This window comes from Sapajus apella, unplaced genomic scaffold (assembly GCF_009761245.1).
Source record: "Sapajus apella isolate SASKATOON/1434 unplaced genomic scaffold, GSC_monkey_1.0 scaffold9, whole genome shotgun sequence".
In the NCBI taxonomy this organism is placed as follows: Eukaryota; Metazoa; Chordata; class Mammalia; order Primates; family Cebidae; genus Sapajus; species Sapajus apella.
Genome location: NW_022436949.1, coordinates 1,436,432 through 1,461,053, shown reverse-complemented (window position 1 = coordinate 1,461,053; position 24,622 = coordinate 1,436,432). Strand labels below are relative to the sequence as shown.

Below are 24,622 nucleotides of genomic sequence, written 5' to 3'. Positions count from 1 at the left end.
GGCCTTCTCTGCATCAATTGAGATAATCATGTGGTTTTTGTCTTTGGTTCTGTTTATGTGGTGAATTACATTTATAGACTTGTGTATGTTGAACCAGGCTTGCATCCCCGGGATGAAGCCTACTTGATCATGGTGGATAAGCTTTTTGATGTGCTGTTGCAATCAGCTTGCCAGTATTTTGTTGAAGATTTTTGCATCTATGTTTATCATGGATATTGGCCTGAAATTTTCTTTTCTTGTTGAGTCTGCCACGTTTTGGTATCAGGATGATGTTGGTCTCATAAAATGGTTTGGGAAGGAATCCTTCTTTTTGGATTATTTGGAATAGTTTCAGAAGGAATGGTACAGCTCCTCCTTGTATGTCTGGTAGAATTCGGCTGTGAACCCATCTGGACCTGGGCTTTTTTTGGGTGGTAGTCTCTTAATTGTTGCCTCAACTTCAGACCTTTTTATTTGTCTATTCAGGGCTTTGACTTCTTCCTGGTTTAGGCTTGGGAGGATGCAAGTGTCCAGGAATTTATCAATTTCTTCCAGGTTTACTAGTTTATGTGCATAGAGTTGTTTGTAATAATCTCTAATGATGGTTTGTATTTCTGTGGAATTTGTGGTTATATCCCCTTTATCGTTTTTTATTGCATCTATTTGGTTATTCTCTTTTCATTTTTATTAATCTGGCTAGTGGTCTGTCTGTTTTGTTGATCTTTTCAAAAAACCAGCTCCTGGATTTATTGATTTTTTGAAGGGTTTTTTGTGTCTCTATCTCTTTCAGTTCTGCTCTGATCTTAGTTCTTTCTTGTCTTCTGCTAGGTTTTGAGTTTTTTTGATCTTGCTCCTCTAGCTCTTTCAATTTTGATGATAGGGTGTCAATTTTAGATCTCTTCTTGCTTCTCATATGGGCACTTATTGCTATGTATTTTCCTCTAGAGACTGCTTTAAATATGTCCCCGAGATTCAGGTATGTTGCATCTTTATTCTCATTGGTTTCGAAGAACATCTTTATTTCTGCCTTCATTTCATTGTTTATTCAGTCAACATTCAAGAGCCAGTTGTTCGGTTTCCATGAAGCTGTGCGGTTCTGAGTTAGTTTTTGAATTTTGAGTTCTAACTTGATTGCACTGTGGTCTGAGAGATTGTTTGTCATGATTTCCATTCTTTTGCATTTGCTGAGGAGTGATTTACCTCCAATTATGTGGTCAATTTTAGAGTAGGTGTGATGTGCTGAAAAGAATGTATATTCTGTGGATTTGGGGTGCAGAGTTCTGTAAATGTCTATTAGGTTTGCTTGGACTAGGTCTGAGTTCAAGTCCTGGATATCCTTGTTAATTTTCTGCCTGTTTGATCTGTCTAATATTGACAATGGGGTGTTAAAGTCCCCCATTATTATTGTGTGGGAGTCTAAGTCTCTTTGTAAGTCATTAAGAACTGGCCTTATTTATTGGGTGCATATATATTTAGGATCATTAGCTCTTTTTGTTGCATTGATCCTTTTACCATTATGTAATGTCCTTCTTTGTCTCTTTTGATCTTTGTTGCTTTAAAGTCTATTTTACCAGAGATGAGAATTGCAACTCCTGCTTTTTTTGTTGTTGTTGTTCTCCATTTGCCTGGTAAATCTTCCTCCATCCTTTTATTTTGAGCTTTTGCGTATCCTTGCATGTGAGATGGGTTTCCTGGATATAGCACACTGATGGGTTTTGGCTTTTTATCCACTTTGCTAATCTGTATCTTTTGATTGGGGCATTTAGCCCATTTACATTTAGGGTTAATATAGTTATGTGTGAATTTGACACTGCCATTTTGAAGCTAGCTGGCTGTTTTGCCCGTTAGTTGATGGAGATTCCTCATTGTGTTGATGGTCTTTACCATTTGATATGTTTTTGGAATGGCTGGTACTGGTTGTTTCTTTCTATGTGTAGAGCCTCTTTCAGGAGATCTTGTGAAGCAGGCCTGGTGGTGATGAAATCTCTGAGTACTTGCTTGTTCGCAAAGGATTTTATTTTTCCTTCACTTATGAAACTTAGTTTGGCTGGATAGGAGATTCTGGGTTGAAAGTTCTTTTCTTTAAGGATGTTGAATATTGGCCCCCACTCACTTCTGGCTTGTAGATTTTCTGCTGAGAGATCTGCTGTGAGTCTAATGGGCTTCCCTTTGTGGGTAACCCGACCTTTCTCTCTGGCTGCCCTTAGTATTTTCTCCTTCATTTCAACCCTGGTGAATCTGACGATGATGTGCCTTGGGGTTGCTCTTCTTGAGGAATATCTTTGTAGGGTTCTCTGTATTTCCTGGAGTTGAATATTGGCCTGCCTTGCTAGGTTGGGGAAGTTTTCCTGGATAATATCCTGAAGAGTATTTTCCAGCTTGGATTCATTCTCTTCGTTGCATTCAGGTACACCTATCAAACATAGATTAGGTCTTTTCACATAGTCTCACATTTCTTGGAGACTTTGTTCATTCCTTTTTACCCTTTTTTCTCTAATCTTGCTTTCTCATTTTATTTCATTGAGTTGATCTTCAACCTCCGATATACTTTCTTCTGCCTGGTCAATTCGGCTGTTGATACTTGTGCATGCTTCGCGAAGTTCTCGTGTTGTGTTTTTCAGCTCCATCAATTCACTTATATTCCTTTCTAAGTTGTCCATTCTTGTTAGCATTTCGTCAAATCTTTTTTCAGTGTTCTTAGTTTCTTGGCATTGGGTTAGGACATGTTCTTTTAGCTCACAGAAGTTTCTTACTACCCACCTTCTGAAGCCTGATTCTGTCCTTTTGTCACACTCATTCTCCATCCAGCCTTGTTCCCTTGCTGGTGAGGAGTTGTGATCCCTTGTAGGAAAAGAGGTGTTCTGATTTTGGGTATTTTCATCCTTTTTGCACTGGTTTCTTCCCATCTTTGTGGATTTATCCACCTGTCATCTTTGTAGCTGCCAACTTTCAAATTGGGTCTCTTGGTGGATGTTCTGTTTGTTGATGATGAAGTTATTTCTGTCTCTTAGTTTTCCTTCTAACAGTCTGGCCCCTCTGCTGTAGGGCTGCTGAGGTCCACTCCAGGCCCTGCTTGCCTGGGGATCTCCTGCAGAAGCTGCAGAACAGTCAGGGTTGCTACAAGTTTCTTCTTCTACTCTTTGTCTCACAAGGATACCCACCAAATGTCAGTCTGATCTCTCCTTTATAAGGTGACTCTATTGGGGTCAGGGAGCTGCTTGAGGAGACAGCCTGTTCTTTATAGGAGCTCAAGTGCTGAGCTGTGAGCTCTGTTGTTCATTCAGAGCTGCTGGGCAGGTACGTTTAGGTCTGCTGCAGCAGAACTCATAAACCGCTTTTTCTTCCCAGGTGCTCTGTCCCAGGGAGTTAGGGCTTTATTTATGAGTTTCCATTGTGCTGCTGCCTTTTGTTTCAGGGCTGCCCTACCCAGCAAGGAGGCAGCCTAGTCACTGTCTGCCGGCAGAGGCTTTGCTGAGCTGCTGTGGGCTCCGCCCTGCTGCCATGTGAACTTCCCTGCAGTCCCGTTTATATGGGTGTTGTTAGAACTGTCTCGGCAATGGTGGCCCACTTCTATGTTGGCTGACTCTCTCTGTAATGACAGGTTACCTTGGCAATGGCAGGCAGCCTCAGCAATGACAAACTACCTCCGAAGTGGTGGAGTGTCTCGGTAATGGCGGACGCCCCTCCCCCACAGAGCTGGACCATCCCGGGCTCAGCTGCGCTTGCCGTGAAACTCTCAATCCAGAGAGTTTCTGATTGCAGTTCTTTTGTGGGGGTGGGATCAGCCGAGCCTGGTCACCTGGCTCCCTGCCTCAGAGCCTTTTTTTTTTTTAGTTGAACAGTCAACTCTCTCCCAGGTGTTCCAGTCGCCTGTTGAAAAGGCACCTGGATCTGTGTGATTTCCCATGCAGCGACTCACTGCACCAGCTTAAACAGTGGCACTGAGATTCGTGGCGCTTTTTTTGCCCAGGAATCTCCTGGCCTGGCTCCCTGTTCAGCCCCCTTTTTAATCAGATGAATGGGTGACTTCATGGAGCTCTAATCACCAGCTAAAAGGGCATCTGGACCACTGTATTTTGTATGGAGAACCACCGTGCCGGGGCGCAGGCCCCCGCGCCAACCAAAACAGCCACACTGGTGACCTGTGGGGCTCCTCTGCCTGGGAATCTCCTGTTCTGTGGGCAATAAAAATGCAGTGTCCACTCACCCACTGCACTTTCACTGGGAGCTACAATCCTGAACTGTTCCTAAATGGCCATCTTGGATCTGTCCTCCAATCATGAACATTCTTAATGGTATCCAGAATGCTCAATCCTTTCCAGAAGATTTGCAATTTACTTTGCCCAGATCCATTAAAGGAATCACTATCTGTGGCAGCTACAGCCTTATGAAATGTATTTCTTAAATAATAAGACTTGAGCATTGAAGTTGCTTGATTTATGGGCTGCAAAATGCATGTTGTGTTAACAGGCATGAAATTAATTATTCATCTTTTTTTATGTTTCTGTCAGAGCTCTTATGTGACTAGATGAATTTTCAGTAGGCAGTAATATTTTGAAAGAAATATATATTTTTTCTGATCAGTAGGTTTCAACAGCAGGCTTAAAATGTTTGGTAAAGCATGCTATAAAGAGGTATACTGTCATCCAGGCTTTGTTGTTCCATCTATATAGAGCACTCACAGTGTAAATTTAGATAATTTTTAAGGACCCTAGAATTTTCAGAATGGTCAATGAGCATTGGCTTCTTAAATTCGCCAGCTGCATTAGGCCCTAACAAGAGAGTCACCCTATCCTTAGAAACTTTGAAACCAGATATTGACTTCTCTTCCATAGCAAAAGAAGAGAAAGAAACACTATGATCTTTCACTTAAATGTACAGGCTATTGTAGATGTCCTAGACGGTGTCTTCTTCCAATATAAGGCTGCTTTGCCTACACTGAAAATCTGTTGCTTACTGTCACCACTTTCATCAATTATCTTTTTTTAAATTTTATTGCATTTTAGGTTTTGGGGTACATGTGAAGAACATGCAAGATTGTTGCATAGGTACATATGTGGCAGTGTGATTTGCTGCCTTCCTCCCCATCACCTATATCTTGCATTTCTCCCCATGCTATCTCTCCCCAACTCCCAACACCCCATTGTCCGTCCCCTATTTCCCCCCAACAGACCCCAGTGTGTAGTGCTCCCCTCCCTGTGTCCATGTGTTCTCATTGTTCAACACCCACCTATGAGTGAGAACATGCGGTGTTTGATTTTCTGCTCTGTGTCAGTTTGCTGAGAATGATGGTTTCCAGGTTCATCCATGTCCCTACAAAGGACACAAACTCATCTTTTTTGATGGCTGCATAATATTCCATGGTGTATATGTGCCACATTTTCTCTGTCCAGTCTATCATCGATGGGCATTTGGGTTGGTTCCAGGTCTTTGCTATTGTAAACAGTGCTGCAATGAACATTCCTGTGCACGTGTCCGTATAGTAGAATGATTTGTAATCCTTTGGATATATACCCAGTTTTGGGATTGCTGGGTCAAATGGAATTTCTATTTCTAGGTCCTTGAGGAATCGCCACACTGTCTTCCACAATGGTTGAACTAATTTACACTCCCACAGTGTAAAAGTGTTCCTATTTCTCCACATCCTCTCCAGCACCTGTTCTCTCATTTTTTAATGATCACCATTCTAACTGGCGTGAGATGTATCTCAATGTAGTTTTGATTTGCATTTCTCTGATGACCAGTAATGATGAGCATTTTTTCATATGTTTGTTGGCCTCAATTATCTTAATTAGGCTTTTGGATATGTTGCTGCAGCTTCTCCATTAGCACTTGTGGTTTTACATTGCACTTTTGTGTTCTGGAGATGACTTCTTTCCTTCAACCTTATGAACCAACTTCTGCTAGCTTTCAAACTGCAAGGTTCCTCATCTCATCTCTCCTAACATTCATAACATTGAAGAGAATTACAGCCTTGTTCTGGATGAGGCTCTGGCTTGGGGGAATGTTGTCCATGGCTTGATCTTCTATCCAGGCCACTAAAACTTTGTTATAGCAGCAATAAGGCTGTGTTCACTAGAGTAACACTTTTAATTTCTTTCAAGAACTTTTCCTTTGCATTCGCAACTTTGCTACAAAAGGCCTAGGTTTCAGCCTATTCCAGGTTTTGACATGCCATCTTCACTAAGTTTAATCATGTCTAGCTTTTGATCTGAATTGAGCTAGTGTCACTTTCTTTCACTTTAATGTACAGGCTATTAATGTATAGATTATTAATTGGCCTATTTTCAATTGTATTTCAGGGAATAGAGAGGCCATGGAGAGGCAAAGATATTGGGGAACAGGTGGTTTTTGAAACAGAACAAGTACATTTATCAATTAAATTAGTCATCTTAAAAAGGGTGCAGAGCATGATGTCCCAAAACAATTACAATGGTAACATCATACATCACTGATCACAGATCACCCTAACAGAAATAATAACAAAACTTTTGAAATATTGTGAGAATTACAAAAATGTGGCATAGAAATTTGAAGTGAGCGCATGTCGTTGGAAAAACTGCACTAATAAAATTACAAAACCACGATAAAATGAAGTGTAATTAGCTATCCCTGTAGAGAAATGCAGTTTAATTTGTGTGTTGATTTTCTATTTTGTATCTTTGCTGGATTTATTGGTTCTAGTAAGTTTATTGTGGAATCTTAAGGGTTTTCTGCATGTAAGATTGTGTCATCTGCCAGGAGATTTCATTTTACTTCCTTTCCAATTTGGATGACTTTTAAAAATTTCCTAATTTTTTTTTTACCTTATTGCTCCAAATAAGACTTCCAGTAATACATTGAATAAAAGTGGTGAGAGTGGTATTGTGATTTTTATTATGATTTCTTTCCAGTATGGTCTTGGGGTCTTTCTGTTGAAAGATAAGCCATGCTTCCTTCTTTCTTGTGTGCCTTGTTACTTCTGCAGTTGTTGTGATTTGTCCAGTTGAAAAAACAGCCGCCTCTTCCAGTCTTTACAGTAGTAGCTTCTCATAATGGAAGGCCTTCCCCAATCAGTCACCCTGGCTAGGCATTCTATGGTCCTTTCAAACCTTTTATGGGAATACTTCTCTGCTCTTGTGACTATATTGTGTCACAATATGAGACATTTGTTAATTTCTCTTTCAGAAGTTTATAATTTCTTCCCTCCTCTGGTGTCTGTCTGTGTTACCACAGGCTTTCTGGAGCTGCCACAAAATGCTGGGCTCTATATTGTTCTCTGTAGCTTCCATGCATAGAAAAGATGCTGTTTCTTTTTTTTTTTTTTGAGACGGAGTTTCGCTCTTGTTACCCAGGCTGGAGTGCAATGGCGCGATCTCGGCTTACCGCAACCTCTGCCTCCTGGGTTCAGGCAACTCTCCTGCCTCAGCCTCCTGAGTAGCTGGGATTACCAAACAGTACTCTGAGTCAGTTGAGGGAAACTCAGGAAGCCCTCCAAAAAGTAAAAGGAGTGGATGTGTAATTTACTCTTCTCTTTTCCTCCCAAAGGATAAACCACATGCTGGGCACTCACTCCTAATCATGGTGAGTATTAACAGCTTCTGTCTGTGGTATTAGAGTTTCTCTAGCCCTGCAATTAGTTGCTTAACTTTCTTTTGTCCTCAGCAGTCCCCAGACATCCAAAGTGTGTGAGTTACCTATAGACACTCTAAATCAGGCAAACCAGAAGCCCATCCCCGAGGCAGCCCACCATAAAGCTGGAACATTAGGCATGTTTCGCTTTTTGTTTCTCCTCCCTGGGAGAAGATATGAGTTAGGCTTTTCCTCCTTACTGCAGCAAACTGTGTCAGCATGGAGGAGGGGCTGATATAATTTAAAAAAAAAAATTTTTTTTTTTTTTTTTTTTTTTTTTTAAACTTCAACATGGCTGTTCTTGGCCTTGAGCTTGCTTGGGGTACTGTGACTCCCTACCTGATTCCTAGAGTTCTCACAAAGGCTTTTTGAAGTGTACACTGTTAATTTGTTGTCTGTGTGAGGAAATGAGGTCAGGAGCTTTCTATCTGCCACTTGATTAGCACCATTCCCCTGTCGCAATGATTTTTAGCACATTTTTTTTTAAGTCTCAAATTATCCATCAAAAAAACATTTTTCCTCATTTATTATGGCTGTTTGTTGTTTCCAATGGCTTTTATCTGGAGTATGTTTATTTCTCATGTACTTTTAATTTGAGATTGTAAGCTCACCATCTCTGGGTGAGACTACTGTGCACACTGAGTTCAGGTATTGTTTACATAGAGCAATTGCTCCTTGTCTTCATCTAGTTCCCACATGGGCACCATTGGGGAAGGCCAACATTATAATTCCTACATTTTAGATTCCTGGATTATGCAAATAGTGTAAATATAATACCCCCACCCCCATATGATGTAAAATACATTTCCAGGTTTACTAATTTTCTGGGAAACTTTCAATAATATATTTACTCAGACCTAACACAGAGCTGGCAAACCTCTTGGCATCACACTTAGCTGATGGTCCAGTTATCTTTCCTTTTCTGGAGGAATTTATTTTTATATTAGTCTGTTTTGTGTTACTATTGATATGGTTTGGATCTGTGTCCAAACCATATCTCATGTCAAATTGTAATCCCCAATGTTGGAGGTGATTGAATCATGGATGTGGTTTCTCATGGATTCACACCATCCCTCTTGGTGTTGTCATGGCAATAGTACTCATGAGATTTGGTTGTTTAAAAGTGTGTAGCACCTCTTCTCTCTTTTGTTCATTCTCTACCATGTAAGATGCCTGGCCTTCCATTAGCCTTCTGCCATGACTGAAAGTTTCCTGAGGCCTCCCCAGAAGCCAAGCAGATGCCTTCATGTTTCCTGTGCAGTCTGAGAAACTGAGTCACTTAATTCTTTTCTTTATAAATTACTGAGTCTCAGGTATTTCTTTACAGCAGTTCAAGAGCACGGGGAGAAATGCCAGATATAGGTGATGGAGAGGAAGGCAGCAAATCACACTGCCATGGGTGTACCTACGCAACAATCTTGCATGTTCTTCACATGTATCCCAAAACCTAAAATACAATAAAAAAAGAAAAGAAAAAATAGAATGAACTATTATAGCTATAAAGGAATACTTCAGGCTGGGTAATTTATAAAGGAAAGAGGTTTATTAGTCTCACATTTCTGCACACTATCCAAGAAGCATGGTGCCAGCATCTGCTTCTGGTGACGGCTTCAGAAAGCTTACAATCATGGCAGAAGGTAATGGTAACCTGCATGCCACATGGCAAGAGAGGGAGCAAGCAAAAGAGAGAAGGTGCCAGATTCTTTTAAACAACAAGCCCTCCTATGAACTAATAGAGCAAGACCTCACTCATTACCAGGGGAAGGGAACCAGGCCATTTATGAAGGTTCCACCCCTTTGACTGAAACATTTCCACTGCACCCCGCTCTGAACATTGGGGATCATAGTTCAACATGAGATTTGGAGAGGACAAAGAGTCAACAATATAACATTCTGACCTTTTAAGAAAAAAATATGCTTTTTATACCATAATTATTTGTTCATTTGTATATTCTGAAATTTTCACAGTGAGATCACATAGTTCTTAAAATTTGATATAGCAAATTATCTGTGTCCTGGTATGAAATGTGATTTCTACCAGAAAGAACATTTTTCGAGCTGCCAGGTAGCTGTCATGAGTTTATCTGGCCTGCCACGTAGTGTGAATTCAAGTTGCACTTCCACTTGAGGTCCAGTATTTATATCCGAATTTACAGGGCAGTCTCTCATCTCTCCTAAGCACCAAACTTCAAAACAGGCAACATCTCTAAAGTGGAATCTCATGGAGACCAGGTTTATATCATTTGTGCCAATACACTGGTAGGATATTTTTTAGGGTATTTTATGCCATTTTTCTACCATGTGACACAAATATTCTTAAGGCTAAAGCCAACTGCAGTGCTCTGTTTACTCTAGGAAATATGATTTGACATGGTTTTTGGTCTCTGAGTATACTTTGTATTTTTTTTACAAGCCCATTAATACATTTTTAATATATTCAATGAAAAGATCAGATTATAAAATATATCAGAGTTGCAGGTTTAAAAAAAAAAAAAGGAGTTTTTTTTTTTTCTCTTCCTAGTACACATTTTAATTGAGCATGAAGGCTCTCAAAGAATCTATCTTTAAGCAGGACCTCACTTTCAGCTCTTAAATGTGTGGGCTTCACATCTTTTTCCCTGGCTGTGTATGAGCATTAACACCTCAGCACACATATTGCCTAAACCAACACCTTACCACCATTCTCACCCCTTTCTCTAATAGAATAGCTACAGCGTTTTTGTTTCATCTTTGTTTTTATTCCTTGGAAATTTTGATTATTTAAATTTTAGTCTGCATTTAAAAGACTATGGTATTTTAAAAATATTTTTATAGCCTTCTTATCCTATTAAACATCCCACCACACTGTCTCTGAAAATTCTGGCACATGTATTTACTGAAAGTCAATGAGTTAAAAAATATAATTACATTTGCAAATTTAACAATAGCCAATTAAATGGCCTAATTCAGCTCATTTATATCAATACAGTTTATGCCATGTAGAGTTTATATTTGCTCAAATATTTAATATGGTATTTTGGACAGTCTTTATAAGAAGTCTTAGGGATTTTATTTTTTTAGTTTGCAATCATAGCATTATGTCTGGGAGAAATGTGCTATTTATTTTTCTATCATAAATGTTCTATTTCCATTTCAAGTGGGTGTACTATAACACAATCCTGGCATAAACTACCCTGACTTAGTGTTAGACTCACAGGTTTAAGGGCTCAATCCTCCAAAAACTGGCCTCACCTTAGATGCCAGCTACAAGTCTCAGGGGCTTCCCATACTTTGACCTGACAAGCTGTAAATTCAAGGCTTTCTTCTTAGTTCAACAATTATCTCAAGAAAGTGTGATAAGTATGATTATAGTTTTATTATAAAGGACACAACTCAGGAATAGCAAATGAGGAAGAGACAGAGAGAGTGAGGACTGGGAAAGTCTCAGATACAGAGATTTCAGATTCTGTCCCAGTGGTGCCAAGGTACATCACCCTCTCTGCACAAAAGTAAATTAACCATTAAGTATATTCTACTGAGACTCTATGTCCAGAGTTCTTACTGAGATTTCACTGGGTGGGCATGATTGCTTAAATGGCTGGTCACATTATTGAATTCAATCTCCAGAACCCCTCTCTTCCCTGGAGGTTGGCATATCCCAAAGTTCTAATCATTTGGTCTGCCTTTGCAGTGACCAGTCCTCATCTTGAAGCTATCTAGGGGCCCACCAAGAGTTACCTCATTAGCATAGCAAAGATACTCCTTTCGTTCAGGAAATTCCAAGGGTTTTTGAAGCTCTGCCTTAGGAACTGGAAACAAAAACCAGATACATTCTTAATCTCCTACAATCACATATAACAAAAATGCAATATACTAATCTATGCAGTACTTCAGAAAAACCAGTAGGTAATGGAACTAATGAATAGATCAGTTAATTAAAAATATGTATTAACACTGGTGTGTAATTCTGAATAGTACAGGTATGAATGTATAATCTTACCATCTTTTACATATGTACAATGCTTAAAAGGTTTTTATAAAAGATATATGTTATCATATATTACTTCATCTCATATTTATGTCCAACCTGAAAAACAGGTTTGCCATTTTTGTACATAATTTAAAATGTAGGGTCTTGCCTAAACTCACAAAACTATTTGTCTAGAGTCAAACTTACTCCAAAGTGATCTCCAGCTAACTTCATAGTTTCTAACTTAATGCCTGAGATTTTTATCTTATAAAACAAAATGTATTTGTTTGTTCGCTTCTACACTTCCCCACCACCATCAACAGGGATGAAATATCTTTAGGTTTATCTTTTAAATTTCTTTAGGTTATTTCACCAAAGGCAATTATTAGTGTAGTTCCTTTAACTACAGAGGGGGGTGTTAATTTGGTCAACAAGCATGTGGTCATTTTATTATTGTAAGTAACAGGCTAACTAAAGAAGCTAACTATAAAGCAATGGTTATAGTCTCTTCTCTTCTGGAAGGCCTCTGCTGAACTTGCTTTAATGCAAGTGCAATGCTGCATAATGAATATTGCATTTTCCATTTCCACAGTGAACTAAAATAACCTGTTGTGAGTGTTAGAATATAATAATCCATACATTATTATGTTTTATTGATAGGATCTTACATTCTGGAAACCATTCAGGCATATCCAACCCCAAATACCTTTAACCAAATTTAATTCTGTGCATGAAAGTTATATACATCATCACAACTTTTTACATAACTGCACAACATTTAATTTCGTGATTATAATGGAACTGTAGACATTAGCTCTATTTCCATATATTGGACTGGAAAAAAAGAAACCTTTTTAAAAAAAACTAGAGTGAATTGTTGTACTGTGGCACTTAATTCAAACTAATATTCCGTTAAGATGAGTCAGATTCTTTCAGAAAGTAGAGGTGGTGGATCGATTAAAATTATGATATTATCATTCATCAATCTTCATTTAGGCCAGCAGATATTCTATATAGGACAAACAAAAAAAAGTCTGTCTTTTATATTTTTAGTTAGTAATCAATTTTTATGTCTAGAATTAAAATAAGCATCTGATTTTTCTCCAATATATGCAAAGGGTATTTTGACACGGAAAACACAGCAAAGTAAGACATATTGTAATAATTAACTGAATTATTTCTGGCATGCCGTGAACAATTACAGGATTAATAACCACCCAACCAAACGGTGTTATGTTGGAATAAATTGACCGACAAGGTTTCTCAGCTAGGAAATGAAGCTCAGATAGATCATCAATAAAAATGACTGTGACGAACATACTTGCAAGAACTCCAGTGTTTTACATTTACAAAATATGGCTTGGTAACTGTGTTTAATGATTGAAAAAAAGTATTTAAAAATTCATTTAGAATATTGTGCGCTTTTTAATTGCCTGCTGCAAGACATAATGTTTGATGGTCACCAATGTACCATACAATCGACATTTAATTAAATACCTGTTAAGTTCTCAAAGCCAATGAAAAACAATCTTCCCTAAATAAAAAAAGGAAAAAAAATGAAGAACTATAGCTTATTTGAAATATAAGGTGTGTCATATTCATCCATATTAATAATAATGGATGAAAAACAAAGACAACCTTGAGAACAAATGATGTCATATGCCATAAAGTGAAGTAATATATAATCTCATGTGATTATATAAACTGCCTTATTGATACTTTATTAAAATGTTTTGACTTAAATTATAAGGTCATGTATAGCATCAATATTTGCATTTTACATATAGTTTTGTAGATAGTTTTTAACTTTAAATCAGAGGAAGAGAACAGAAAAATTATTCAGAAAGAAACAAAAGTAAAGAAATGAAAGTCTGAAATGTTTACATTGTTATACATGGAAATGTTTGTTTGTTGTCGTTGTTATTTTGAGATGGAGTTTCGCTCTTGTTGCCCAGGCTAAAGTGCAATGGCACAATCTCAATTCACCACAACCTTTACCTCCCAGGTTCCAGGGATTCTCCTGCCTCAGCCTCCCAAGCAACTAGGATTACAGGCATGTGCCACCATGCTCAGCTAATTTTGTATTTTTAGTAAAGATGGGGTTTCTCCCTGTTGGTCACGCTGGTCTTGAGCTCCCGACTTCAAGACTGCTTGCCTTGGCCTCCCAAAGTGCTGGGATTACAGGTGTGAGCCACTGCTCCTGGCCAGAATGTTTTATTCCACTGCAAACAGGGGAAGTTAATTTGTAAAGAAATTTGAATTCTCCCTAAAATTTTACTTTCCCACTATCATTCAAATAAATGGTCTGGTTTAACCATCCATTTACTATAAAATAAAATTAGTAAAGCCTACCTTGAAGTTAATTTTCTTGTTTATAATATAAATGCAATTGTTTCAAGAAAGACAATTGTGAAAAGTAATTAAATAGATTAAAAAAGTATAAAACGTTTGAAAACCTAAAAATGTATTTATCTTGTTATGCAGTAGATGTAATCATATAGACAGTATCAATTCCAGAAGTTTGCTATGTGTACTCCTCCTTTCGGTCTGCATTTAAACAGAGGTTTCCCCAAATTTCCAGTTTCTCCTTGCATCTCTCCTTCCTGTCCATTCTTCTAAAAAGCCCAGGTAAAATCTGTACTCCTGTCGTCTCCTCCTCTTTCCCATTTTTTCTTTTGAACACATTACCCTGTATGCCCTGTATATACCTCAAACTCAATGCAGTCAAAACTGAAATTAGCATATTTCTCTTTAAAACTCTTCCTTCTGTGTTTTTCTACCATTTCACACCAGAATGATACATCATCATGTAACCTCTTTCTTATTTCTCATATCCCATTAGCACCTAGATCCTCTTGTTGCCACTATCTTCTCCCATGATACTATCTACTTTTCTCTAATTTCCACAACATTGTCTTACGGATCCTCCAGGTCTCTTCCCTAACTTTATTCGGACCCATGCCCACGTTGCTACCAATATGTTTTCTAACTCTTTTACTAAAAATTTCAATAGCTCAGCAGTTGTAAATAAAGGGGAATTTCCTTGGCATGAGATACAAGGCCTTCGTGAACTGGGTCTTGCCTACCACTGTATCATCAGGTCTTTCCACTTTCTCTTGCTCATAGGTACAAGTCATGCTAACCTATCAGAAGCTTCCTGAAGGTGCCACAGACACTCATAGGTCTTTCCCTTTTTCACATACTGTTTTCTGTCTGTAAGGCTCTTCTCTTTCCTCCTTCCTGCCCACAGCTCTGTCTAACTCCTATTGATATTTAAATCATAGTTCAGATGTCATTTTTCCTGATTCCACTTCCGCCCCAGTCTAGGCTAAGTGCCTCTCTCCTAGTGACATGTGCTTACCTCTATTAGAGTAATTTTCAAAATAGTATTGCAACTCTAATATTCTTGGTCGTTCTTCCAAATAAACTGTGAATTCTCATTATAGGCATGTTCTCCTAAAATCAGATTCTGAGATAGCAATGTGCATACTGGAAATTTGCTAAAGAGTGTTTTTTTGTTCTCGGGATCAACAATTGTGGATGGGTGAAAGAAGTAGAATTGAAAGAGAGAGACGCTGAACTATGAATTGATGCAATTGTAACAAAAGCCTCAACAAATCTTATGAGGTGCTCTGGAGTTGACATGGCGTTTCAGAGTGGTCCCAAAGTGGAGCAAGAGAAATAAACCTCCACATCGAGCAGTCATTAGATGTGGGCTTTGACATGGTTTGAACATTTGTCTCTGTCCACGTCTCTTGCTAAAATGCAGTCTCCAATATTGGAGGTAGGGACTGATGGGAGTGTTTGGATCATGGGGGCAGAGCCCTCATTAATGGCTTGGGCCATCCCCTTGGTGATAAGTGAGTGCTCACTCTGAGTTCACACAAGATCTGGTTCTTTAAAAGTTTGTGGCACTTCCCCACCCCCGACCACTCTCTGTCTCTTGATCCTGCTTTTGCCATGCAATATGCCTGCTTCCCCTGCAGCCATGATTGTGGGCTTCCTGAGGCCTCCCTAAAAGCTGAGCAAATGCCAGCACCACGTAAAGACTGCAAAATTGTGTGCCAATTAAACCTCTTTTCTTTATAAATTAGCCAGACTCAAGTGTTTCTTTATAGTAGTGCAAGAATGACCTAACACAGGCTTTCTCTGGGATGTGGCCAAGACCTTGGGTAGGTGGCTTTCTTCAGATATGAGAAAGTCCTACAGACAGACTCAACAAAGAGCTGTCAGCCACCAATACTCTTGGCAACTGGAGAAATTAGTGCTTCAGTTTTGGGAGATAGTATACGGGTAGAATACCATGGAATCCACTACTGCTCCTTGAAGACAAAAACTTTTCCTCATACATTTTTATGCTTTCGGCTATCAGAGACCCTGAATTATAGGAGATGTTTTAAAATAAGTGTTTATTGAATAAATGCATAGTATGATTTTAAGTCAAATTCATCTTTCTGAAAGCAGTCTGTGCTTCAGATACCTTATGTTCAATCTGAAAATAAGGACCAAAGAAAACACAAAGCGCAGAATAAATAGCTTTTAATCTAACTACAGTCCCTTGGCTTCTCAGAAGACTCATAATGATCCTCTGTCTTTAATCTCCTCAACAAAATGAAAAGTTAAAAACACAACAGTCAGGGCTGAAATACGGAAGAAAAGTCTTTGTATTAAAAATACATTCATACAGTTTTTCATCTGAGGAAAATGTAAGTCTGCAGCTTTCCTAGTATTTGTTGAATCCTAATATTCTGCTCTTATTTACCTTTGGAAAAGCAAGAAAATAAGGTGGTCAAGTGTCGGTTCAGATAGTGACATTAGAAGCTTGTGCTTGGTAATGTCGAATTGGTGCGATTGAAATGGACTCCATATTAAATGTCATCACTAAACACTATAGAGCATGATTTTATGCTTAAATTTCATCAGAGAGATATATGAAAACAGCATAAATGCCACAAACTAAATTTAATCTTACTAATATGAATCAGGAACACATAGTGAAAAAGACTAGGGGTGATGAGGCTGGGAGTGGTTGCTGTAAAGAGAAGATCAGTATCAGTGGATTTTAAGTGAGTTCGGGTTTAAGAGATCAAAGAGTCAGTTGGACAGCAAAAAGTCAAAAACTTGATACTAACATTAGGTGGAGTAGAAAGAAAATAAGTAAGTCAGATACTAACGTTATTGGGGCTGGGGAAGTGGTTCTTGGAAAGGGAGTAGGAGATGATAGGAAAAGTGATTCAAAAGTCTGTAAGGAACACTTGTAAATCAACTCTTGAAAAGCAGGCAGCAATGTAGAAGAGAAAATGGAAAAAATGTTCCATACTTACACTTACAAAATGAGAGAAACTTTGAGTCTGTAAGACCTATAACACACAATGCTACAAGGAGGGCACTTGGAATAGTTAAAGAAGATCCAAGGTACTAAAGATGGTAAGACCTTTACATAAAATCACATAGGAGTTTACTTTTTCTAAGATGATGATTTGAAAGTGTGAATTTGTTCCAATATTACTCATATATTAGGTAATAATTTCAGCATAATGCAAATTTTTACTTTGCTTATCTGAGATTTCATATGAAGAAACACACATGAATTCAGAAAACTGCACCCAGAGGAACTAAGCCACATAGAATACACAAAATGCACACAAGCACACATTTGAAACTTCTAGCTACCTTATTTCACTGCATGTGTTATGAGCCAAACCCATATCTCATATTACACCTTTCCACTCAATTTCAGATTACCCTCCCTGCATTATTTACCATAACACACCCCTGTTATTTACCATAACAGTAAGTTACTGTGCACCCCTCCTGATGCCTAGTTCCATCATCAATCTCTAGGTCTTTTTCACAGTAAAGGGCCATATCTATGATAGTATTTATGTATTTCTAAGCCCTTTGACATATGCAAGCTGTATTACTGTGTTCATTAGCTTTCTTTTAATGCACAACTAATGGCATTTTTGATTGCTAGGTTCACAACCCCACTCTTCTCATAAGACTGGTGTTTTCATTCTGTGATTTTTTTTGTAGCACAATCATCTATAGGAGCACATACGTCACCTTATAGCATAACTGACTGTATTTGTTTAAAAACTAAGATGCTCATATCTTCCATAATTCTGATTCAATAGGTTTGGTGGGGGACCAGTGTAACTGGTTTTTTTTTCTGCTTTTATTTTTTTTCCTACCAGTTTACAACTGTTCTTCCCATTTTGGATGAGTACTTCGTTATTTAAACTTAGGGGAAATTGAGACACAGTTAGTTAGTCAATTGACATCCCAACTTGGAATAGAAATTTGGAATGACTCTAGAAAAACACAAGCTTGACTGGTAAGTTATTCATAGAGTCAGCAGAAGCATTGACATCAATAATATAGTGGTGGCAATGGCAGAAGTTTAGTAGCTATGATGCTAAAGGTGGAAACCAAACATACTCATGACCATGGCTTGGCTCTGCTGCCCAGCCTTCCTTAGTTCCTGCCCATTCTCTAAATTTTGCCTTCTGGCCTCTATGCCAACTTTATGAGCTATACAATAGCCTGCCAGTAAACTTCTCTTCTAATTAGGAAAGCTATGCCTGCAAAAATGAACCTGATGCTAATTCATCCTCAGATCTTCATTATAACAAACACTATGATGATTCCAACACAGCTGATATGTGGATTCAGTTTGAAAATTATTGTTCTTAAGTGGATCATATAAGTATTATTTAGAACCAGTTCATTATACTGTTTACACTTGCCAGCCATTTAAAAATGTGGTTTTTTTCCTTTCACTGAGATCTGCATTACTAATCATTGGAGCTGTTTAAAAAATGTTAACCTTGCCACATGAATCCAGGGAGAGGTAATTTTTTTTTTTAGGTATTTATGCATTTTTTTGGGGGGGGGGGGCAACAAGCAGATTATGTTCTTCCCTACTTTCCTCACCCCTAGTCACTTTCTCTAGAGCAGAATAGTAGTCTAATTACCCAGACTTCTAAATCATCACAATGTATACTGACAGAAAAGGGACCTGATCCAGAGGCTGGAAAGGGTAACAGGGAGGATGACATAAAATGGGAATGGTTGATAAGTACAAAAATCCATTTAGATATAATGAATAAGATCTAGTGTACGGTAGTACAATAACTTCTTGTGTATTTTTAAATAACAGAAAGAGCAGAACTGGAATGTTTCTAACACAAATAAATGATAAATGCTTGAGGGGAAGGATTCTCCAATTAATTACACTGATTTGAACATTCAGCATATTGTATTCCTGCATGAACACAGCATCACATATACCCCATAAATATATACAACTATTATGTACCCAAAAGGATTAATTTTTTTCCCCATTTATTTTATTACATTTTAGGTTTTGGGGTATATGTGAAGAACATGCAAAATTGTTGCATAGGTACACACGTGGCAGTGTGATTTGCTGCCTTCCTCCCCATCACCTACATCTGGCATTTCTCCCCTTGCTATCTCTCCCCAGCTCCCCACCCCCCACCGTCCCTCCCCTATTTCCCCCCAACTGACCCCAGTGTGTAGTGCTCCCCTGCCTGTGTCCATGTGTTCTCATTGTTCAATATCTGCCTATGAGTGAGAACATGCGGTGTTTGATCTTCTGCTCTTCTGTCAGTTTGCTGAGAATGATGGTTTCCAGGTTCATCCATGTCCTTACAAAGGACCCAAACTCATCGTTTTTGATGGCTGCATAATATTCCATGGTGTATATGTGCCACATTTTCCCTATCCAGTCTATTGTCAATGGGCATTTGGGTTGGTTCCAGGTCTTTGCTATTGTAAACAGTGCTGCAATGAACATTCGTGTACACGTGTCCTTATAGTAGAACGATTTGTAATCCTTTGGATATATACCCAGTAATGGGATTGTTGGGTCAAATGGAATTTCTATTTCTAGGTCCTTGAGGAATCGCCACACTGTCTTCCACAATGGTTGAACTAATTTACACTCCCACCAACAGTGTAAAAGTGTTCCTGTTTCTCCACATCCTCTCCAGCATCTGTTGTCTCCAGATTTTTTAATGATCGCCATTCTAACTGGCGTGAGATGGTATCTCAATGTAGTTTTGATTTGCATTTCTCTGATGACCAGTGATGATGAGCATTTTTTCATATGTTTGTTGGCCTCATGTATGTCTTCTTTTGTAAAGTGTCTGTTCATATCCTTTGCCCACTTTTGAATGGGCTTGTTAGTTTTTTTCTTGTAAATCTGCTTTAGTTCTTTGTAAATTCTGGATATCAGCCCTTTGTCAGATGGGTAAACTGCAAAAATTTTTTCTCATTCTGTTGGTTGCCGATTCACTCTAATGATTGTTTCTTTTGCTGTGCAGAAGCTGTGGAGTTTGATTAGGTCCCATTTGTCTATTTTGGCTTTTGTTGTCAATGCTTTTGGTGTTTTGGTCATGAAGTCCTTGCCTACACCTATGTCCTGAAAGGTTTTGCCTAGATTTTCTTCTAGGGTTTTTATGGTGTTAGGTCTTATGTTTAAGTCTTTAATCCATCTGGAGTTAATTTTAGTGTAAGGTGTCAGGAAGGGGTCCAGTTTCTGCTTTCTGCACATGGCTAACCAGCTTTCCCAACACCATTTATTGAACAGGGAATCCTTTCCCCATTGCTTGTTTTTGTCTGGTTTGTCAAAGATCAGATGGTTGTAGATATGTTGTGTTGCCTCCGAGACCTCTGTTCTGTTCCATTGGTCTATATCTCTGTTTTGGTACCAGTACCATGCTGTTTTGATTACTGTAGCCTTGTAGTATAGTTTGAAGTCTGGTAGTGTGATGCCCCCCGCTTTGTTCTTTTTGCTTAGAATTGACTTGGCTATGCGGGCTCTCTTTTGGTTCCATATGAAGTTTAAGGTGGTTTTTTCCAGTTTGGCGAAGAAGGTCATTGGTAGCTTGATGGGGATAGTGTTGAATCTGTAAATTACTTTGGGCAGTATGGCCATTTTCACAATATTGATTCTTCCTAACCATGAACATGGAATGTTTCTCCATCTGTTTGTGTCCTCTCTTATTTCGTTGAGCAGTGGCTTGTAGGTCTCCTTGAAAAGGTCCTTTACGTTCCTTGTTAGTTGTATTCCTAAGTATTTTAATCTCTTTGTGGCAATTGTGAATGGAAGTGTGTTCTTGATTTGGCTCTCTTTAAGTCTGTTATTGGTGTATAGGAATGCATGTGATTTTTGCACATTGATTTTGTATCCTGAGACTTTGCTGAACTTGCTTATCAGTTTCAGGAGGTTTGGGGCTTAGACGATGGGGTCTTCTAGATATACAATCATGTCGTCTGCAAATAGAGACAATTTGACTTCCTCCTTTCCTATTTGAATGCCCTTTATTTCTTTTTCTTGCCTGATTGCTCTGGCTAGAACTTCTAATACTATATTGAATAGTAGTGGTGAGAGAGGGCATCCTTGTCTGGTGCCACATTTCAAGGGGAATACTTCCAGTTTTTGCCCATTCAGTATGATATTGGCTGTTGGTTTGTCATAAATAACTTTTATTATTTTGAGATACGTTCCATTGATACCTAGCTTATTGAGGGTTTTTAGCATAAAGCGCTGTTGAATTTTGTCAAAGGCCTTCTCTGCATCAATTTAGATAATCATGAGGTTTTTGTCTTTGGTTCTGTTTATGTGGTGAATTACATTTATAGACTTGCGTATGTTGAAGCAGCCTTGCATCCCTGAGATGAAGCCTACTTGATCATGGTGGATAAGCTTTTGGATGTGCTGTTGCAATCGGCTTGTCAGTATTTTATTGAAGATTTTTGCATCTGTGTTCATCATGGATACTGGCCTGAGGTTTTCTTTTCTTGTTGAGTCTCTGCTGGGTTTTGGAATCAGGATGGTGTTGGTGTCATAAAATGATTTGGGAAGGATTCCCTCTTTTTGTATTGTTTGGAATAGTTTCAGAAGGAATGGTACCAGCTCCTCATGTACGTCTGGTAGAATTCAGCTGTGAACTCATCTGGACCTGGGCTTTTTTTGGGTGGTAAGCTCTTAATTGCTGCATCAACTTCAGACCTTGTTATGGGTCTGTTCAGGGTTTCAGCTTCTTCCTGGTTTAGGCTTGGCAGGAGGCAAGTGTCCAGGAATTTATCCATTTCTTCCAGGTTTATCAGTTTGTGTGCATAGAGTTGTTTGTAATAATCTCTGATGATGGTTTGAATTTCTGTGGAATCTGTGGTGATATCCCCTTGATCGTTTTTTATTGCATCAATTTGGTTATTCTCTCTTTTCTTTTTTATTAATCTGGCTAGTGGTCTCTCTATTTTGTTGATCTTTTCAAAAAACCAGCTCCTGGATTTATTGATTTTTTGAAGGGTTTTTTGTGTCTCTATCTCCTTCAGTTCTGCTCTGATCTTAGCTATTTCTTGTCTTCTGCTAGACTTTGAGTTTTTTTTATCTTGCTCCTCTAGCTCTTTCAGTTTTGACGATAGGGTGTCAATTTTTGATCTCTCCTTGCTTCTCATGTGGGCCCTTATTGCTATATATTTTCCTCTAGAGACTGCTTTAAATGTATCCCAGAGATTCTGGTATATTGTGTCTTCATTCTCGTTGGTTTCGGAGAACATCTTTATTTCTGCCTTCATTTCATTGTTTATCCAGTCAACATTCAAGAGCAAGTTGTTCTGTTTCCATGAAGCTGTGCGGTTCTGGGTTAGTTTTTGAATTCTGAGTTCTAACTTGATTGCACTGTGGTCTGAGAGACTGTTTGTTATGATTTCCGTTCTTTTGCATTTGCTGAGGAGTGATTTACTCCCAATTATGTGGTCAATTTTAGAGTAGGTGTGAATGTGGTGCTGAGAAGAATGTATATTCTGTGGATTTGGGGTGGAGAGCTCTGTAAATGTCTATTAGGTTTGCTTGGTCCAGGTCTGAGTTAAGTCCTGGATATCCTTGTTAATTTTCTGTCTGGTTTATCTGTCTAATGTTGACAATGGGGTGTTAAAGTCTCCCACTATTATTGTGTGGGAGTCTAAGTCTCTTTGTAAGTCATTAAGAACTTGCCTTATGTATCTGGGTGCTCCTGTATTGGGTGCATATATATTTAGGATCGTTAGCTCTTCTTGTTGCATTGATCCTTTTACCATTATGTAATGTCCCTCTTTGTCTCTTATGATCTTTGTTGCTTTAAAGTCTAATTTATCAGAGATGAGAATTGCAACTCCTGCTTTTTTTTGCTCTCCATTTGCTTGGTAAATCTTCCTCCATCCCTTTATTTTGAGCCTTTGTGTATCCTTGCATGTGAGGTGGGTTTCCTGGATACAGCACACTGATGGGTTTTGTCTTTTTATCCAATTTGCCAGTCTGTGTCTTTTGATTGGGGCATTTAGTCCATTTACATTTAGGGTTAATATTGTTATGTGTGAATTTGATACTGCCATTTTGATGCTAGCTGCGTGATTTGCCCTTTAGTTGAGCTGGTACTTGTTGTTCCTTTATATGTGTAGAGCCTCTTTCAGGAGCTCTTGTAGAGCTGGCCTGGTGGTGGCGAAATCTCTGAGTACTTGCATGTTCCCAAAGGATTTTATTTTTCCTTCACTTATGAAGCTTAGTTTGGCTGGATAGGAGATTCTGGGTTGAAAGTTCTTTTCTTTAAGGATGTTGAATATTGGCCCCCACTCACTTCTGGCTTGTAGGGTTTCTGCTGAGAGACCTGCTGAGTGTCTGATGGGCTTCCCTTTATGGGTAACCCAACCTTTCTCTCTGGCTGCCCTTAGTATTTTCTCCTTCATTTCGACCCTGGTGAATGTGACGATTATGTGCCTTGGGATTGCTCTTCTTGAGGAATATCTTTGTGGTGTTCTCTGTATTTCCTGGACTTGAATGTTTGCCTGCCTTGCTAGGTTGGGGAAGTTTTCCTGGATAATATCCTGAAGAGTATTTTCCAGCTTGGATTCATTCTCTTCGTCGCATTCAGGTACGCCTATCAAACATAGATTAGGTCTTTTCACATAGTCCCACATTTCTTGGAGACTTTGTTCATTCCTTTTTACCCTTTTTTCTCCAGTCTTGCCTTCGTGTTTTATTTCATTGAGTTGGTCTTCGACCTCTGATATCCTTTCTTCTGCTTGGTCAATTCGGCTGTTGATACTTGTGCATGCTTCACGAAGTTCTCGTGTTGCATTTTTCAGCTCCATCAATTCACTTATACTCCTTTCTATTTTGTCCATTCTCGTTAGCATTTCGTCAAATCTTTTTTCAACGTTCTTAGTTTCTTTGCATTTGGTTAGAACATGTTCTTTAAATTCACAGAAGTTTCTTACTACCCACCTTCTAGAGTCTGATTCTGTCATTTCATCACACTCCTTCTTCCTCCAACCTTGTTCCCTTGCTGGTGAGGAGTTGTGATCCCTTGTAGGAGGAGAAGTGTTCTGGTTTCGGGTGTTTTCATCCTTTTTGTGCTGGTTTCTTCCCATCCTTAAGGATTTATCCACCTGTCGACTTTGTAGTTGCTGGCTTTCAGATTGGGTCTCAAATCTTTCAGATTGACATTCTGTTTGTTGATGATGAGGTTGTTTCTGTTTCTTGGTTTTCCTTCTGACAATCTGGCCCCTCTGCTGTAGGTCTGCTGAGGTTCACTCCAGGCCCTGCTTGCCTGGGGTTCACCTGCAGCAGCTGCTGAACAGTAAGGGTTGTTACCAGTTTTCTTCTTCTGCTATTTTTGTCCCAGAAGGATACCCGCCTAGTGTCAATCTGATCTCTCTTTTACGAGGTACCTCTTTGGATATATAGGGGTCAGGGTGCTGCTTGAGGAGACGATCTCTTCTTTATAGGAGCTCAAATGGTGAGCTGTGAGCTCTGTTGCTGTTTATTCAGAGCTGCTGGGCAGGTACATTTAGGTCTGCTGTAGCAGTACTCATAAACTGCTTTTTGTTCCCAGGTGCTCTGTCCCAGGGATTTAGGGCTTTATTTATGAGTTTCCGTTATGCTCCCGCCTTCTTTTTTTTTTTTTTTCCTTCAGACCTGCCCAGCCGAGCAAGGAGGCAGCCTAGTCACTATTGGCCTATAGAGGCTTTGCTGAGCTGCTGTGGGCTCTGCCCAGCTGCTGAGTGAACTTC

General features: G+C 38.9%; 2 long non-coding RNA genes across 4 annotated transcripts in view; both read right to left on the bottom strand.

Annotated features, from left to right (window-relative positions):
* The window catches only part of LOC116551250, a 504,137-nt gene that overhangs the window by 111,127 nt on the left and 368,388 nt on the right, over positions 1 to 24,622 (bottom strand). The window lies entirely within an intron of this gene.
* Positions 6,763 to 8,593, bottom strand: LOC116551251. The gene is made up of 2 exons (XR_004268800.1): positions 7,410 to 8,593; positions 6,763 to 7,270 (listed from the first exon to the last, which is right to left on the bottom strand). It is a non-coding gene; the product is annotated as an uncharacterized LOC116551251 (long non-coding RNA).